The sequence below is a fragment of the Leopardus geoffroyi genome, chromosome C3, assembly GCF_018350155.1.
Source record: "Leopardus geoffroyi isolate Oge1 chromosome C3, O.geoffroyi_Oge1_pat1.0, whole genome shotgun sequence".
NCBI lineage: Eukaryota > Metazoa > Chordata > Mammalia > Carnivora > Felidae > Leopardus > Leopardus geoffroyi.
This window is the reverse complement of record NC_059338.1, coordinates 136,730,419-136,748,460: the sequence shown is the minus strand read 5'-3', so window position 1 is coordinate 136,748,460 and position 18,042 is coordinate 136,730,419. Positions and strand designations below refer to the sequence as shown.

General features: G+C 39.1%; 1 long non-coding RNA gene and 1 pseudogene across 1 annotated transcript in view; one reads left to right on the top strand and one right to left on the bottom strand.

Moving 5' to 3' along the window:
* LOC123586123 overlaps positions 1-14,347 on the top strand; it is a 28,640-nt gene extending 14,293 nt beyond the window's left edge. Inside the window, exon 3 of the long non-coding RNA XR_006706610.1 lies at positions 13,744-14,347. This is a non-coding gene — a long non-coding RNA (uncharacterized LOC123586123). The remainder of the gene's footprint in view (positions 1-13,743) is intronic.
* On the bottom strand, positions 13,675-13,773 carry LOC123587072 (annotated as a pseudogene).
* Positions 14,348-18,042: the final 3,695 nt, after the last annotated feature.

Genomic DNA, 18,042 nt, shown 5'->3' with positions numbered 1-18,042 from the left:
TACTGCAATAGCCTCCTAATTGGTTTTCCTGCTTTTACTTAGTTGTCTATTTTCTATTTTTTTTTTTTTTTTTCAACATTTATTTATTTTTGGGACAGAGAGAGACAGAGCATGAACGGGGGAGGGGCAGAGAGAGAGGGAGACACAGAATCGGAAACAGGCTCCAGGCTCTGAGCCATCAGCCCAGAGCCCGACACGGGGCTCGAACTCACGGACCGCGAGATCGTGACCTGGCTGAAGTCGGACGCTTAACCGACTGCGCCACCCAGGCGCCCCTCTATTTTTTTTTTTTTTTGAGTTTATTTATTTATTTTGAGAGAGAGAGAGAGAGAGAGAGTGAGAGAGAGTGAGTGACAGGATCCCAAGCAGGCTCTGTGCTGGTAGCAGAGAGCCTGATGCGGGGCCTGAACTTATGAACCATGAGATCATGACCTGAGCCGAAGTCAGACGCCCAAGCAACTGAGCCACCCAGGCACCCCACTAGTTTCTATTCTCCATAGAATAACCAAAGTGGAGTGATTCTATAAAAGTACAATTTACCACTTCATTCCTCTGCCTAATATTTTCTAACATCTATCACATTTAATCAAAATGTCTTTCCATGGGGATGCCTGGGTGGCTCAGTCAGTTAAATGTCCAACTCTTGGTTTTGGCTCAGGTCATGATCTCATGGTTTCGTGGGCTTGAGCCCCAAGTAGGGCTCTGTGCTGACAGTGCAGAACCTGCTTAGGATTCTCTTTCTCTCTCTGCCCCTCCCCACTTGCTCTCTGGCTCTCTCTCACTCTCAAATAAATAAACTTAAAAAAAGATAATGTGATACTCCTTTACCCATAAATTGACATTACTATAATTGTTATAAAATCTTTGAAATTATAACTTAATTTCAGACTTTTAGAAAAATAGAAAAAATACTACAAAGTGTTCCCACACACCTTTCACCGTTTACTAAATGTCAATATTTTGCCACACTTGCGTATCCTTGTCTCTCTGTATTACATATGCAGATTATTTTTGGACCACTTAAGAGAAATTTCCCTTCCTCTTCCTTCAATCATTTCTTCTTTCCCTCCTTCTTTCTTCCCTTTCTTTGTCTCAAATAAAACATTAGAGCTAATATTTCCCTGCTTCACCCATCCCCTTCTCTCCCTCTCTGCCTCTCCTTACCCTTGTCAGGGAACCTGCTGTCTTACATGTTTCTGTGCTTTTACTACATATGATTAGATGTAAAGATACTGAATTTTCATTATTTGTTGAGGCTTGCTTTGTGATCAGTACATGATCACTTTTACAACTTTTCCATAGAATCTGAGAAAGAATATGTACTTTTTAAATGAGCCAATAGCTGTAAACCCCTTGCAATAGTGCCTGGCACATTATCAGCACTAAATAGTGTTAACATTTTTTAAATAATCATATGCTGTACAGTCACATAGAAGTCCACTGGCTCAAATTTGTTAACTGTCTTATTCAAATTTTGGATGCTTGAACTCTCAATTTTTATTTAAAAATTTTGTTTTTACTTATTTATTTTGAGAGAGAGAGTGAGCATGAGTGAGGGAGGGGCAGAGAGAGAGGGAGAGAGGGACAATCCCAAGCAGGCTCCTCAATGTCAGCACAGAGCCTGATATGGGGCTGGAACTCACAAATCATGAGGTCATGACCTCAGCCGAAATCAAGAGTCAAAATCAAAATCAAGATGCTTAACTGAGCCACCCAGGTACCCCCTTGAACTCTCAATTTTTAAAGAAATTTGCTAAAATCTTGTGATTGTGGATCTGTACATGTTTGTGTGTATTCCACCAACTTTCGCTCCCTGGCATAGGAGTGAGACCCTGGTCAGTTGTCTGCATCCCACCTCTAATCCCACCCTTGTTAGTGTTTCATCGCAGAGAACTGGGATGGAAATCAGGGCCCTGACTGAACAGAAAAAGCATCACAGGGAAATGGAAGTTTATGAATCCAAACCCATCAAAAATCACAGTGACCTTGACATTTCCCTTTTGTAAGGCTGCTCTGCAGCCTGATCATCATTTGCTACACTCTGATACTTGCTACACTCTGATATTTCTCCCCTCTAATGCCCACCACCATTCCCACCCTACCCCACCCCCTCGCCCAGTCCCTCAACCATAGTTCCTCTGAAGTTTAAGCCAATTTTTTTGGATAATATTCACCAAATTCCCTCTCGCTAATATTTCAAAACTAAATTTCCATATTCCTGTAGTTCTGGGACTAGAAGCTTGGGAAGAAATGTTTCTTAACTGATTCACTAAAAATTGAATACTGTTGGCTGTATTATGATAAACAGAATACACATGAAGAGTGGGAAAACAGACATGAAATAAATAAAACCAAATAAATTGTGAAAAATGCTAAAAGAGAAAAGAACTGTTTCTAGAAGAGAGAAAATGGAGGGGGCGTGTCCTGTGAAGATGTGTTGGGGGAGGATGTTCCAAGAGGGGTGACCGGGTCTGGGAAGGTCGTGGGGCAGAACAGAACTTGGTAGTGAAGAGCTGAAAGAAGCCAGTGAAGAGGGATCAGTGAGTAGCCCAGAGGTCTTAGGAGAGACACAGGCTAGCTCACATAAGGCTGTATGAGCCACGTTAGAGCTTTTGATTTTATTCCAGAAACTGGAATCCATTGAAGGGTTTTAAGCAGAGAATGAGGTGACTAGATTTATGATTTTAAATGTAACTCTAGCCAGAAGGTAGAAATGACTACAGGAGATCAAGAGAGGAAGCGGGGATCCCATTCACAGCAACTTTAGCAAATGGGGGTTTTTGGTGAGCTCAAAGGGTGTTTCATTCTTGTCAGAGAGTTTGCTAAAACCACAACAGCAAATGAAACAGATTTTAACTTCATCTGTAAAAGATCATTTGTGCAGTTTGTGATGACCATCATAGACTTTTCACAGGTCTGGAAGGTCTAGAGTTATAACTAACTCCACCCCCAATTTAAATTTTGTGGCTATCTTGTGAGAACTTTTGATTTGAAAATTTTAAACTTTCATTTAAAAATAGTACAGGGGTGCCTGGGTGGCTCCGTCTATTAAGCATCTGGCTCTTGATTTCTGCTCAGGTCATGATCTCACAATTTGTGAGTTCAAGTCCCGCACTGGACTCTGCACTGACAGTGCGGAGCCTGCTTGGAATTCTCTCTCTCTCCCTTTCTCTCTGCCCCTACCCCCCACTTGTGCATGCGCTCTCTCTCAAAATAAATAAATAAATAAATAAATAAATACAATTAATTCCCATCCCATTACCTTGGGAATTACTTAATGATTGTTAAGTTTGCTGACATTTACTTCATCTGTTACTTTTTTTCTTCCTTTGCTGAACTTTTTTTTTTAAGTTTATTTGTTTATTTTGAGAGAAAAATGAGAGTGTGTGCGAGCAGGGGTGGAGGGGCAGAGAGAAAGAGGGAGAGAGAGAATCCCAGGCAGGCTCTGTGCTGTCAGCACAGAGCCGCACGTGGGGCTCAAACTCATGAGCCGTGGGATCATGACCTGAGCTGAAATCAAGAGTCGGACACTTAACCAACTGAGACACCCAGATGCCCCCCTTTGCTGAACTATTTAAAAGCAGATTCTAAATATATAATTTTGTCCCTTCATATATTAAGGAACCACCTCCAAAATATGAACATTTTCTTACATACCACAAAGCCATATTCACAAAATTAACAATTTATTGCTAACATCTAATGCCAATTCCATTACAAAATTTCTCTGATGTCTCAAAAATGTCTGTTTATAGTTGGTTTGTTCAAATCAGAATCTAAATAAGATCTGCACAATGCATTTGGTTGTTAAATCTTTTAAGTCTCTTCATCCACCGCACTGCTTTGTTCTTTTTTTTTTTTTCTTTTTTTCCTTTTTTAAAATTTCTATTATTGACCTGTTGTAGAAACGGGATTAGTTAATCCTGTAAAATGCCTAATATTTCATAATAAAAACCATTTTTATAAAGCAGAATAAAATATGGGGTTTGAGCCTTCAAACTTCCAGTAAGTCAGACCATCTCTCTGGAATGTTCTTTGAAGTGTCTGGCATACAAAACAGTTGGTGAACCATCAACACTCACCACACTTGGCACGCATAATGCAAGCTGTTAAATAAGAGTGCTTGTGCTTAAGGTTTTAATTTTATCATTCAGTCTTCTCAGGTTCTTGACCTGCTTACTCACTGTGATTTGCCTACTGTTATTAAATTAACAGAATCTGAAAATAGCAGTTTCTCAGATGTTTTTAAAAGCAATTAAGATAATGCTTCAGTTTGCTAACCTCAGCCTTTTTCACTTCAGAAATTAGAAAATTAAAAATAGTTGAACTGGAGGTAGCATTAATAAAAGCCAAGTTTGGTTCCACTCTGAGGATGCACAGAAGCAGCAGTGACCAAACTACATGTTTTCTTCACCTCAATGTCAGTCTCTCTGAGAAGGACGACTTTGGTTTCTTTGCTATAATTAGCCTCTGTTGCCAATGGAGCAGAGTCTTATTACTTGCAGTAAATAGAATTAGATCACTAGTTCTTTTGGCTTTGTTGACTCAACAGGTTGTGAGTGCATGAACATTATTGACAACAATACCATTGTTATGTAAAATGTTGACATTAGGAAAAACTGGATAAAGGGTATGTGGGAACTCTGTACTATCTTTACAACTCCTCTAACTATACAATTATATCACAGTCAGACATTTTAAAATACTAATTTCCTCTTCTAAATGATTATCTTAGGGGAGTGCATGGTTATTCTGTTAATGATGTCATTGGTTTAATTATTTTTGAAGCCCCTCTTTTGGAACTGTCCTCAAAAACCTAAAGGTCATAAAATTGGAAAATTGTAAGAGATCTGAGGAGTTATCTAGTCCAGTCTGCCAACCATTCCGGAGAATTCTGCTATGTACCATAATTTATTTACCACCCCCCTAGTGATTAGTACTTAGGTTGTGTCCCAAATTGTCCCCTTTACAAAGTTTATGTGAATTTTTTGTACTTATATCTTTAGACATATTAGGGATATTTCAGTACTCTAGATTCAAAAAGTGGAATTATTGGGTCAAAGGAAATACACATTTAAAATATTGATCCTGAGAAACTTAACAGGAACCCATGGGGGAGGGGAAGGAAAAAAAAAAAAGAGAGAGAGGTTAGAGTGGGAGAGAGCCAAAGCATAAGAGACTCTTAAAAACTGAGAACAAACTGAGGGCTGATGGGGGGTGGGAGGAATGGGAGGGTGGGTGATGGGTATTGAAGAGGGCATCTTTTGGGATGAGCACTGGGTGTTGTATGGAAACCAATTTGAAATTAATTTCATATATTTAAATAAATAAATAAATAAATAAATAAATAAATAAATAAATAAAATAAAATATTGATTAAGTCTTTCCAATTTGCCATCCAAAACAGCTGTATGCTTCTACCAACAGTGTGTGGGCTTATACTAACGTGGGATGCTATCACTCTTATACATTTTTGCTGTTCTGATACGGGCCTGCTGACACACAGACAGTGTGAGTGGCCTGTCTCCATAGGGAAGAATATTTTGCCAATGACATATTTTAGAATTAGCATGATGATATGTTTCATAATTATTTTGAACCCTCCTTTCTGCTGACTGTTCACACCACCTATCCATCCCTCTATATGCTGCTGCTGCTAGGTAAAAAAACCATCTTGCTTTATTTGCATTTCTCTAATTAGCAGTGAGGTTGAACGCATGCTTATTTGTTTATTGACAGCATGTATTCCTTTCTCACTGAATTGCCTATTCACTTTCTTGGTCAGTTCTATTTTTTATTTTCTTTTTCTTATTTTAAAAGAACACTTGATATTTGGTGAATAATAACCCCTTGTTGCCCAGGTTGTGAATGTTTTCTGTGCGTCACTGATAACTTTATAGTCTCTTTTGCTATTTTGCTATTTGAAAGTTATGTTGGTGTTTGGCAGAAGATACAAGAGAGTTTTCATTTCATTTAAATTCATTTCAAATTAGAAATACCGTGCTTATCTGAGCAGGGAGCAATGCTCAGGATCAAAGCAAAGCATAGTAAAAGACTCCTGGGTGGCCTTCCTGGACTCCCTCCACTTGCCTCCCAACTCCCATCTCTCACCCCATGCTATTGCTCCCCTGGGGATTCCAAGGAGAGAAGGATGACCATAAGGAAAGGCATCACTCTTTACAAGTGTTTAATCATCATACAATCTCATCAATCCATCATGGCTTCCAGGTTTTTGTGTCAGACTAAGGAAGTTCTTTCCTACCCAAAGTTTGTAAAGACATTTTTCTATATGTATTTTTTACAAATAGTTTTATTGTTTTGTTTTTTTACATTTAGATGTTTAAATCACCCATGATTTATGGGTAATTAAGCCAATTATCCTTCTGCTGTTCATGTTGAATTATCTAGTCTTCCCCCACTGATTTGAAATGCCACCCTGAGGAGTACCTGGCTGGCTCAGGCAGTTGAGCATGCGACTCTTGATCTTGGGGGTTGTGAGTTCAAACCCCATGTTGCATGTAGAGATTACTTAACAATAAGATATCAAAAGGAAAGAAAGAAAGAAAAAGAAAGAAAGAAAGAAAGAAAGAAAGAAAAAGAGAAGTAAAGAAATGCCACCTTGAGCACATGTGAAATCCTATAAGTATGAACCTGGATTACTTTCTTGTCTCTGTCCCATTCCATTGATCTAGTTGTCTTTTCTCTGATCAGTACCATACTACCCTGTTTACTATATAGTTTTATAGTTCTTTTAGTGTCTTATAAGCCAATTTTTATTTTGTTACAGTTGTTTTTCAAAACCTTAGCTATTTTCAAACATTTACTCTTCCAGAGAAACTAGAGAATCAACTTTTAAATTAAAAAAACTCCATTGGAATTTTGATAAAAATTACATTTAATTTATAGATCAATATGGAGAGAATTGACTTTTAAGAAATACTGAGGTTTCTTATCCATATATGACCCTCCATTTTCAAAAAAATGATATGTCCTTCAGTAAAACATAATTTTAATGGGTTTTGAATATTTTTTATTAATTTTATTTCTAGGTATTTTTTTCAATGTTATTCATTTTTGAGAGAGAGAATGAGAGAAAGACAGAGCATGAGTGGGGAAGGGGTAGAGATCTTGAGAGGGAGACATAGAATCCAAAGCAGGCTCCAGGCTCTGAGCTGTCAGCATAGAGCCCGACACGGGACTGGAGCTCACAAACTGTGAGATCATGACCTGAGTTGAAGTCGGACGCTTAACTGACTGAACCACCCAGGCGCCCCAATTTGTAGGTATTTTAGAGTTGTGATTATTATGTGTCATTTTTCTATTATATTTTTGAAATGGTTCTTAATACATAGTAAAATTATGATTTTTGTATATTCCTTTTGTACTTAGTATCTTGTATTATTGTACTTTGTTTACTTAACTCTCCCCCATTTCTGGGCATTAGGTTGTTCCCAAGCTTTGAGGATCATAATTAGCCTTGCTATAAACATCTCTAAACAGGTAATTTTTTCTCTTTAAATTTCTTCCCACAAATGGAAAAGCAGATTTAAAGAGTATATGGAACTTTATGGCTCTTATTACACATTGCTCTGAGTAATCTCCTGAAGGGCTAGACTCCTTTCCAATTCTGCCTATAATAATATCAGCAAATGAAGTAATAATGATGAAGATAATGATGACGAGGATGATGAGACTGTTGGCAAGAGCCATATTATGCTCTGGGCTTCCCATGTCTTTTCATCTAATACTCACAATGAATCTATAATATGCTATTGCTGTCTCATATGGACAGATAAGGAAACTGAGGTACAGAGAGATTAACATCTGCACTCACACCTGGTAGGAGGCAAAGTCAGATGTGTTGTGTTCCATGGTCAATGCCTTCTCAAATACCCATACTTTTTTTAAAAGCATTTTTTAAAGTTTATTTATTTATTTTGAGAGAGAGAGAGAGGGAAAGCAGGGGAGGGGCAGAGAGAATCCCAAACCGGCTCCACACCAGTAGCTCTGAGCCCGACTCAAGGTTCAAACTCACAAACCATGAGATCATGACCTGAGCCAAAACCAAGAGTCAGATGCTTACCAACTGAGCCACCCAGGCGCCCCATCTAATACCCATACTTTTTATATTTCATTTATATTTGAGACTTTAAAAGGTATCTAAGAGCTGAAAGTTGTTTTACTTTGCATTTCTTAACCAAGAAATAGGTTGTTAGATAACATACTTGTTAAACCTCTTTTTCATCTCCTTTGACCACTTATCCAATAGACTGGTGATGTTAATTAGATATTTGTAACAACGCCCTCTAAATTGGATAGAAATTGGATAGAGATTATAAAAAAAGATTGTATTTTTTTCCCATATGTTTACATATATTCTTAGGTTTTAGTGCCCATTGATTCTTCCTTTCCTCTATTCTAATTTATGTCTTCTGTAAATTCCTTTTTTTAATAAATTTTTTTAAGTTTATTTACTTATTTTGAGAGAGAGTGAGCATGAGCATGGGGAGCGGCAGAGAGGGAGAGCGAGAATCCCAAGCAGGCTCTGTGCTGTGCTGTCAGCACAGAGCCCAGTGCAGGGTCCACCCAGGCACCCCTTCTGTAAATTCTCCTTATCTGAAAATTCCATTACCAGCATGGGGAATAGTATATTAAGTAGTACTTAACACTCTTATCTTATTCATACAATGGTAGTCTTAGTAGAAGTAGTAGTAGTAATGGTAGTGATAGCAGCTTTCAAAAACTAAGTGCTTACCAAGTGCTAAGGATATTACATACATGAACTCATTTAATTATCACTATAATCCAATGAGATATAATCTTTGTTTTACAGATGAATAAATAGGCCCAGGAGATCCTGGGTGGCTCAGTGGGTTAAGTGAGTAAGCATCCAACTCTTGATCTCAGCTCAGGTCATGATCTCGAGGTTCGTGGGTTTGAATCCTGTATCAGGCTCTGTGTTGACAGCATGAAGCCTGCTTGGGATTCTGTCTCTCCCTTTCTCTGCCCCTCCCCACACTCTCTCTCTCAAAATAAATAAATAAACTTAAAAAAGAAAAAAGAAATAGGCTCAGATTTATCAGCTTGGCCAAGGACACACAGTTAACAAAAGGAAGTCCTGTCTATGCTGAAGTCCATGTTCTTAATAACAGTACTGCTGGCCCCCCATTATGTACAGTATAAAGTTAACTCTCTTTGAAAACAAAATCTCTTTATAAACGTAAAGAAATCTTCCATACCAATTTATTTCTTTTTAAAATCTTGAATGAATGGGTTTTTATAACATTATATTAGTTTCACGTTTACAACATGATTCAATATTTGTACGTACTGTGAAATGATCACCACGCTAATCTAGTTAACATCCATCACCACATCTAGTTATAAATGTTTCATACTAACTTCTTACAAGCTTTGAATCAAAAAGATTTTTAATTTAATCAAATATTTTCTTAACGTTTATAAAGAACTTTGTCATTACCCTTGCGTATCCTAGCTTCTACCTCTGGTGGTCTCTGGGCATTGCCACTCTGGCCTCCAGGGGGCACTGTTACCCCTTTAATACTGTGGCTCAAGCCTTTGCTAATTCCCTTAAGCACAGATAAGACCAGGAAAATATTTAAACAAAGTTTACAAGGGGCTCAGATGAACAGAAGGCAAATGAGTACAGAGAGTAATACACAACTAGATAATTTGGTTCACTGAATGCAGAGTAGGTATTTCAGTATTTGACACTGAAATACCTTGCTTCCCACTGCATGCACAAAGCAGAAAACTTTTTTTCTATCCTGCACTATGTCCTCAAGCAAGCAAAATTCTTCAAAAACTGGCTCTGAGATTGGTAAGGCTAGTTCCAGCTAAGGGCTTCCTTCCAAATTCTACTTTCCAGTTTCAGTGTCTGCCTCTCCCTACACACTGAACATTTGACATATCAGCCCTCTTCTAGAAAGATGGCATTGTCTGCTTCTGGTTTATAGCTTTACCCTGTTGTTTGGTAATGGTTATCTGTGGGTGTCTCATACTCCTTCATGTCTTAGACAGTATGCCAAGAATGTAAGGCCCTAACAGCTTATACAGCTTATATTACATATCTATTACTACATAACCGATTACTCCAAAATGTAGAGGCTTAAAAAACAAACTTTTTTTTTTTTTTTTTTTTTTACAGTTTCTTTTGATTAGGAATCTGGGCATAGCTTAGCTAGGTGCCCCTGGTTCCAGGTCAAGGTGTTGGCCAGGGTGCAGTCATCCCCGGTCTTGAATAAGGGAGATTCTTCTTCCAAGCTCATTCAACAGAGTTGTTGGTAGGCCTCAGGTTCTTACTGTGGCCAAAGACATCCTTTCCTTGCCATGCAGGTCTCTCCATAAGGCAGCTCACAACATGCTGTCTACCCTCGCAGTGAGTGAGAGAGAACATGAGAAGGTGCCCAAGACAGAAGCTACGGTTATAAAACCTCATATCAGAAGCAATATCCTGTCATTTGTGCTGTATTAAATTAGTTAGAAGTGAGTCAGTAACTCTAGCCCACAGTCAACTGGAGGTGATTAAACCAAGGAGTGAATACCAGAAGGTAAGAATCATTATGGGCCATTGTAGAGGCCTTCTACCATATCACTTTACACAAGCCATTTCTCATGGTGGTGTTTACAGCAAGCAATCTTTTTTTCTTTTTAATTTTTTTAAATGTTTACTTATTTTTCAGAGAGGGGAGGGGAGGAGAGAGGGAGACACAGAATCCAAAACAGGCTCCAGGCTCCGAGCTGTCAGCACAGAGCCCAATTTGGGGCTCGAACTCATGAACCAGGAGATCATGACCTGAGATGAAATCGGCACCCCAGTCCTTTTTTTTTTTTTAAGTTTATTTATTTATTTTGAGAAAGAGAACAGGGGAAGGCAGAGAGAGAGAGAGAGAGAGAGGGAGAAAAAGAACCCCAAGAAGTCTCCACACCCAGCCCGGTGCCTGATGTGGGGTTTGATCTCACAACTGTGAGATCATGACCGGAGCTGAAACAAAGAGTTGGACATTTAACCAACTGAGCTACCCAGGTTTCTTGCTCTTTTTAAAAAACATATGTCTACTCCCAACTTGGGGCTTGAACTTACAACCCTGAGATCAAGAGTAGCAGGCCCTACTGACTGAGCCAGCCGGGATCGCCTACATCAAGCAGTCTTGAGGAATGAAATAACCTCTCCCTCTGGGAAAGAGAAGCTGGCTTAGCTTGTTGCTTGCTAGAAAAGCAATGGGCTCCCCAAGCTCACTGTTACCCCCAATGAACACAAACCCACTGCACATGTGGCATCTATCTGGGGCTCTTAGTATCACACCTGTGGGACTTGGGGCAAGAGGAGTTAATGTAAACAATTCATGCTGTTTATGCTGTGCTGTGGGTAAAAAATTTTTTTTGCCTAGGTGGCTCAGTCTGTTGAGCGTCAACTCTTGGTTTCAGCTCAGGTCATGATCTTACAGTTCATGAGTTCAAGCCCTGCCTGGGGATTCTCTCTCTCTTTCTCTCTCTGCCCGACCCTGCTCTCTCTCTCTCTTTCTCTCTCTCTCCTTTCTCTCTCAAAATAAATGAATAAACTTTTATAAAAGTTTTTTCCCCTCTTCCTCAGATATTCCATGTCTTCTCTCAGCATCTGTAAAACAGTAAAGGTTAACTTGTTGGCTTGTAAGTAGGATAAAAACAAATTGCAGACCTGACAGTTTGACTCAACAGCACAATTCAGAATTGTATACAAGCCTGAGAGACCATCATTCATACAAGAGATCCACGTACATATATTTCATTTTATTTGACAAACACTTATGTGCCAGGTAATTATTCTAAGAGTTTATAGACATAAACTCATTTCATCCATGAGGTAGGCACTATTAAAAACTCCTGCTTTACAGATGAGGCAGAAGAGGCCCAAAGATGTTGAGTAACTTGCTGCAAGTCACATTGCTCATAAGCGTCAGAGCCTCAAATAGTCAAACAGAAACAAACACAAAAGTCCTGGCTACACCATCCATTGATCCACTGTATCATGCTAACAGTGTTCCAGTTTGGGAAGGGGTGAAGCAGAGACAAGATGGGGGGAAATGACAAAACAGAGAGTTCATTCCTCAAAACATGAGTTGAAATCAATTTAAAATTTTTCATTCCTAACATAGTAACATATTGTCTGTTGTTTCAAAGGATAAACTCTACCAGTTATATTTGACTGGTTAAGATTTGACTTAGAACACTTGTTCTATATTCAGACTATGAAGGTTAAAATGTATTGTTCACACACACAAATCTGAACATGGAATTTATAACAGCTTTGTTCATAACTGCCCAAACTTGGAAGCAGCCAGGATGTTTTTCAGTTGGTGAATGGACAAACTGTAGTACATACAGACAATAAAAATTAATTAATTTTTATTTTAGATAAAGAGAGTGTGTGAGCAGGGGAGAGGGGCAGAGGGGGAGGGGGGGAGAGAGAGAGAGAGAGAGAGAGAGAGAAAGAGAAACTTAAGCAGGCTCCATGCTCAGCACAGAGCCCAATGTGGGACTTGATCCAATGACTCTGGGATCATGACCTGAGCCAAAATCAAGAGTCGGACGCTCAACCAACTGAGCCACCCAGGCACCCCTCAATAGAAAATTATTTAATTCTAAAAAAAAAATGAGCTATTAAACCATGAAAAGATTGGGGGGAGGGGACTTTAATGCATGTCACTAAGTAAAAGAAGCCATATGATTCCAGCCATATGACAATCTGAAAAAGGCAAAACTATGGAGATAGTAAAAAGATCAGTGGTTTCCAGGGGTTGGGAGGAAGGGAGGGATGAATAGGCAGAGCTCAAAGGATTTTAGGGCAATGAAACTGTTTTGTAGGATACTGTAATGGTGAAAACATGTTATACATTTGTCCAAGTCCACAGAATATGCAACAAGAGTGAACCCTAATGTAAACCATAGACTTTGATGATAATGATGTGTCAATGTAGGTTCATCCATGACAATGAATGTACCACTCTGATGGGGCAGGTTGTGCATGTGTGGGGACAGGTTATATAAGACCTCTACACTTTCCACCCAATGTTGTTATGAACCTAAAACTGCTTTAAAAAATAGTCTTTTAAAAAATGCTTTGAAAATTACAGTGTACTTAAAAATTTTTTTTTCAACGTTTATTTATTTTTGGGACAGAGAGAGACAGAACATGAACGGGGGAGGGGCAGAGAGAGAGGGAGACACAGAATTGGAAACAGGCTCCAGGCTCTGAGCCATCAGCCCAGAGCCTGACGCGGGGCTCGAACTCATGGACCACGAGATTGAGACCTGGCTGAAGTCGGATGCTTAACCAACTGCGCCACCCAGGCGCCCCAGATTTTTAAAAAAATTTTTTAAATTTATTTTTGAGAGAGAGAGGGCACACCAGCAGGGGAGGAGCAGAGAGAAAGGGAGACACAGAACCCGAAGCAGGGTCCAGGCTCTGAGCTTTCAGCACAGAGCCCAATGCGGGGCTCGAACCCACGAACCATGAGATCATGACCTGAGCTGAAGTCGGATGCTTAACCGACTGAGCCACCCAGGCACCCCAAAAAATTATAGTGTACTTTAAAATTTAAACTATTTTTTTTTAATGTTTATTTATTTTTGAGAGAGAGAGGCCACGAGCAGGGGAGGGGAAGAGAGAGAGGGAATCACAGGATCCAAATTTGCACGTCACCCTTGCACAGGGGCGGGCTAATCTTCTCTGTATTGTTCCAGTTTTAGTACACGTGCTACCGAAGCGAGCACAGGAGTCACAGAATCCGAAGCAGGCTCCAGGCTCCGAGCTGTCAGCATAGAGCCTAACTTGGAGCTAGAACCCATGGACCACGAGATCATGACCTGAGCTGAAGTTGGATGCTTAACTGACTGAGTCATCCAGCCACCTCAAATGTAAACTATTATTAATAGTGTAAACGTGTAGTAAGTTTTTGTTAACCTCACTCTATACCTGTTCAAGTCCCCCTTGCTCTTGGTCTCATCCTTCTGTCTGTTGCCTCCTCCTTTCCTTAATAAGTGTAAATGGCTTGGCCCCCACTTGGGCTCTCTTCCCCTCCTCCATTGTCCTTCTCTTCAACCTTCCTAACCCAGGTTTAATGCGGCCATCTTCTCCATACCTATACCATGGCTGCAGAGCTCTGCGAAGATGATATCTATTGTACAACTTGCATTTCTTCTACATCAGTTCATCCCTCAGTGTGTCCTGCAACTATTTCTGTGTTTCTCAAACCAGAGCTTTCTGCTTAATATATGTATCAGCAAATTTTAAGTGTAGTTTTTATTTTTGATATTGTACTATTTTGAATAAATATTTTCAAAGTCATGCCATTTCTTCTTACTCGACAGATATTATATGTCAGGCTTTTTGCATATATATGTAATTAGATTCATGTTATTAAGCTGTTTTCTATTTAAAAATTAAAATAATCTGGCTTCTAATGATCATGTATAGATATATGGCAGATAAGCATATCTATCAATGATGATTCACCGAAAAGTGCTTATGTATCAGCAAACCCAGATGGGTTGATGTGTTTAGAGTTGCTTTAATTATTGGTCTCCTTTTTTTTTTTTTTTTTAAGAAAAGATGACTTTTATTTATTTTTATTTGAGAGAGAGAGAGTGAGTGCAAGTGGAAGAGGAACAGAAGGAGAGAGAAAATCTTAAGCAGGTTCCATACTCAGGACCCTGGGATCATGACCTGAACCGAAATCAAGAGCCCAACGCTCAACCAACTGAGCTACCCAGGCGCCCCAATTATTGGTCTCCTTAAGAAGATTCGGTGAAAAAGTTGAGTCATATTCCCTTCTTTAATGTGCCTCAATGCCTTGGAATAAGCCTCCCTTATTCTTTAGATTAGGGTATTTCTTCACTCAGTGAGCTCAATCAGAATCTAATTCAATCCTTTCCATAGCTTCTCTTTTAGCAAGACTAGGGGCCACTCCCTGTGTCCTAGGGATTAATACTACTGGTCTCAAATGGTAGCCGATGGGGAAAATTTGCTTGATAGATGTGGCTCATTTGGCCTGCACAGCATTTTAAGAAAATCTCAATTCGTTCCTAGCATTTTGGAATTATGCCATTTCACATTAGTGGATCTGGCCAATTGGGGCTTTGTGCTCACATAGCAACAATCAGCTGGTAGCAGCCATCAGCCATTCCATTTAGAGAGGGCATGCACCTCTTGCCACTCATGAAGACTGATGGTCAGTGGCCATTTATCACCTCACTTTCACCTCTTCTGACACTCACCATTAGAGGTGCTTCCCAGGTGCTTTAGGCATTTGAGTTTGTAAACTTCTACACCTGGTCCTTGCTGCCTTTCACCCAGAACCACCTATTGACATTGAAGGCTCTAGAAACACCAGGGCTTCAAATCAAATGGACTCAGCTCTGCCACTTTCCTGCCATGTGACCTGGGTAGGGTTATTTCACCTCTTTGAATTTCTGTTCCTTTATCTGTAAAAAGGGGATGATGATGGCATGGTTATGTGGATTAAAGGCAATAATGTATATAATGTATTTCTGATAAAGCCAAGAAGAGGCAGGAAGGACTCAGTGAGTGTGGCCTGCCTCCTTTGACAACTGCTGTGCTCACCTCTCAGGAGATGACAGGGCGACTCCTGTAAGTCTCTGGGATAGTTAATTCACAACTAATTTGTATGATAGTCTCAGGTGTCTAGACACAAATAAAAATATGAGAAACCAGGGGTACCTGGCTGGCTCAGTAGGTAGAGCATGGGACTCTTGATCTTGGGGTTGTGAGTTTGAACCCCATGCTGCGGTAGAATTTAGTTAAAAAAATAAGATAAAATTTTAAAATAATAAATTAAAATAAGTAAATAAAATATATGAAACCAGATAGTACTTAGGTAAAATTTATATTCTGTAACTGTCATCTGCCATCATCAAGGACCCATAATGGGTTAAGTAAGTTGTTAGGCAACAGCACTTAGATTGCTTGGAGAATAATCCTGTGGCATGGTAAATTGAACTCTTGCAATTAGTTATATAAAGAAAGTAAAAATGGAAAAGTTTGTGAGTTGGGATGTTTTCTAAAACCATGTGGAGTGAGGGAGGGAGACAATTCTCTATATGCCACACTTGCCCTCACACTGCAACTTTTGTAGAGTTGCTGATGTATCTATATATCTAACCTGTTTTTTAATCTGCTGCTGTAACAAATTACCACAAATTTAGAGACTTAAAACCACATTTTTATCCCTCTAGGTTTGAAGTCTGACATCAGTGTCACTGAGCTAAAATTAACGTGTCAGCAGGGCTGCACCCTTTTGCAGGCTCTATGAGTGAATCCATTTTCTTGCCTTTTCCAGCTTCTAGAGACCACCCACATTCCATGGCTTGAGGCCCCCTTTTCCACCTTCAAAGCCAGCAATGTTGTATCTCTCCAACCATCCTTCCATAGTCACATCTTTTTCTCTAACTCTTCTTTTGCCTTCTTCTTCTTCCACTTTTGAGGACCCTTGTGATCACCTTGGACCCACTCAGAAAATCCAGGACATTCTTCCTATCTTAAGGTCAGCTGATTAGCAATCTTTATTTCATATAACCTTTTTTAAAATTAATTTTTTTAAATTGAGATATAATTAACATATGACATTAGTTTCAAGTGTACAGCATCATGATTCGATAGACTGCTAATAATCACTCCAAGTCTAGTTGACATCCATCACCACACATAGTTACGTTTTTCTTGTTATGATAAATTTTAAGATCTACTCTCTTAGCAACTTTCAAATATACAATACAGCATTATTAATTGTAGTCACCATGCTGTACATTACATCTTATGACTTATTTATTTTATAAATGGAAGCTTGTAGCTTGTGACCACCTTCACTCATTTCGTCTACCCTCTCCCCAATCCCTGATGCTGTCAACCACGAACCTGTTCTCTGTGTGTGAGTTCATTTTTGTTTTGTTTGTTTTAGATTCCATATGTAAGTAAAATCATAGAGTATTTGTCTTTTCCTGTCTGACTTAATTCACTTGCAATAATTGCCTCAAAGTCCATGCATATTTTCCATGCAAACTTAATTCTTTGCCATGTCATGTAACATATTTACAGGTTCCAGGGGCTAGGATGTTATGTCTTTGGGATGCCATCCGTCTGCCTACCATAATGAGCAGGTACATTACTATAAGTTTATCTCACTTAATCTTCACAACAACCTTGTGAAGTAGGAACTACATTTGCGAGTAAGAAAACTGAGGCTGAGGAGTTAGGAAATGTGCCTGGGTCCGGAGCTAGTAAGCAGAAGTAAGATTCAAATCCAGAGCTGTTTTCCTCTGAAGCCATGTGCCTAATCACTACACTATTCTGAAATTTGTTCAAATGGTGTTTTTCTTTCTATTTTCTATGAGAATGATTATTATAGTGAAAATTGGATTTTTGGGAGGTTAGTGGGATAGCCCAAGGAGTACATATGTATCAGTTAAAATTCAAATACAGATTGTCTCTTTATTGCCTTAATGTGCTTATATTTTTCTAAATTGAATTTTATGTTATCACAGACTTCTGCAACTAAGTCTGACTTTCCACACTATGCCCCAGATTGTTAATACCACTTGCTTTTAAAAAGTCAAACAGATACAGGTTCCTCCAAGGCTGTGAACTTTGACTTTGCAGAGTTTAAAAGTAAATGAGACCCCAGGTAGTTATGTGATCCAGTTTCTTGCCTTCAGTACCTCACAGCGCTGTTTTTTGGTTTGGTTTTATTATTATTTTGCTATTTGGGGAAATGTTATGAGATTCCATTGTAGGAGTTTAATTTCTATGCTCTTAGCTTCTAGCAGTTTTTTCTTCTACCTGTTTTTCATTTTTTCATGATTGTTCTCCAATGGAAATAACTAGCAATTAAAAGCAATTTATCCCAGTCACAAGTGGAAATTATAAGTAACGAGATAAACGTTTAAAGCCAAATAGCACGCTTGTAAAACTTCCAAACAGTATGGTATCAGGCTTGAAGAAATACACCAGGCAGAAGTGGTGAGATA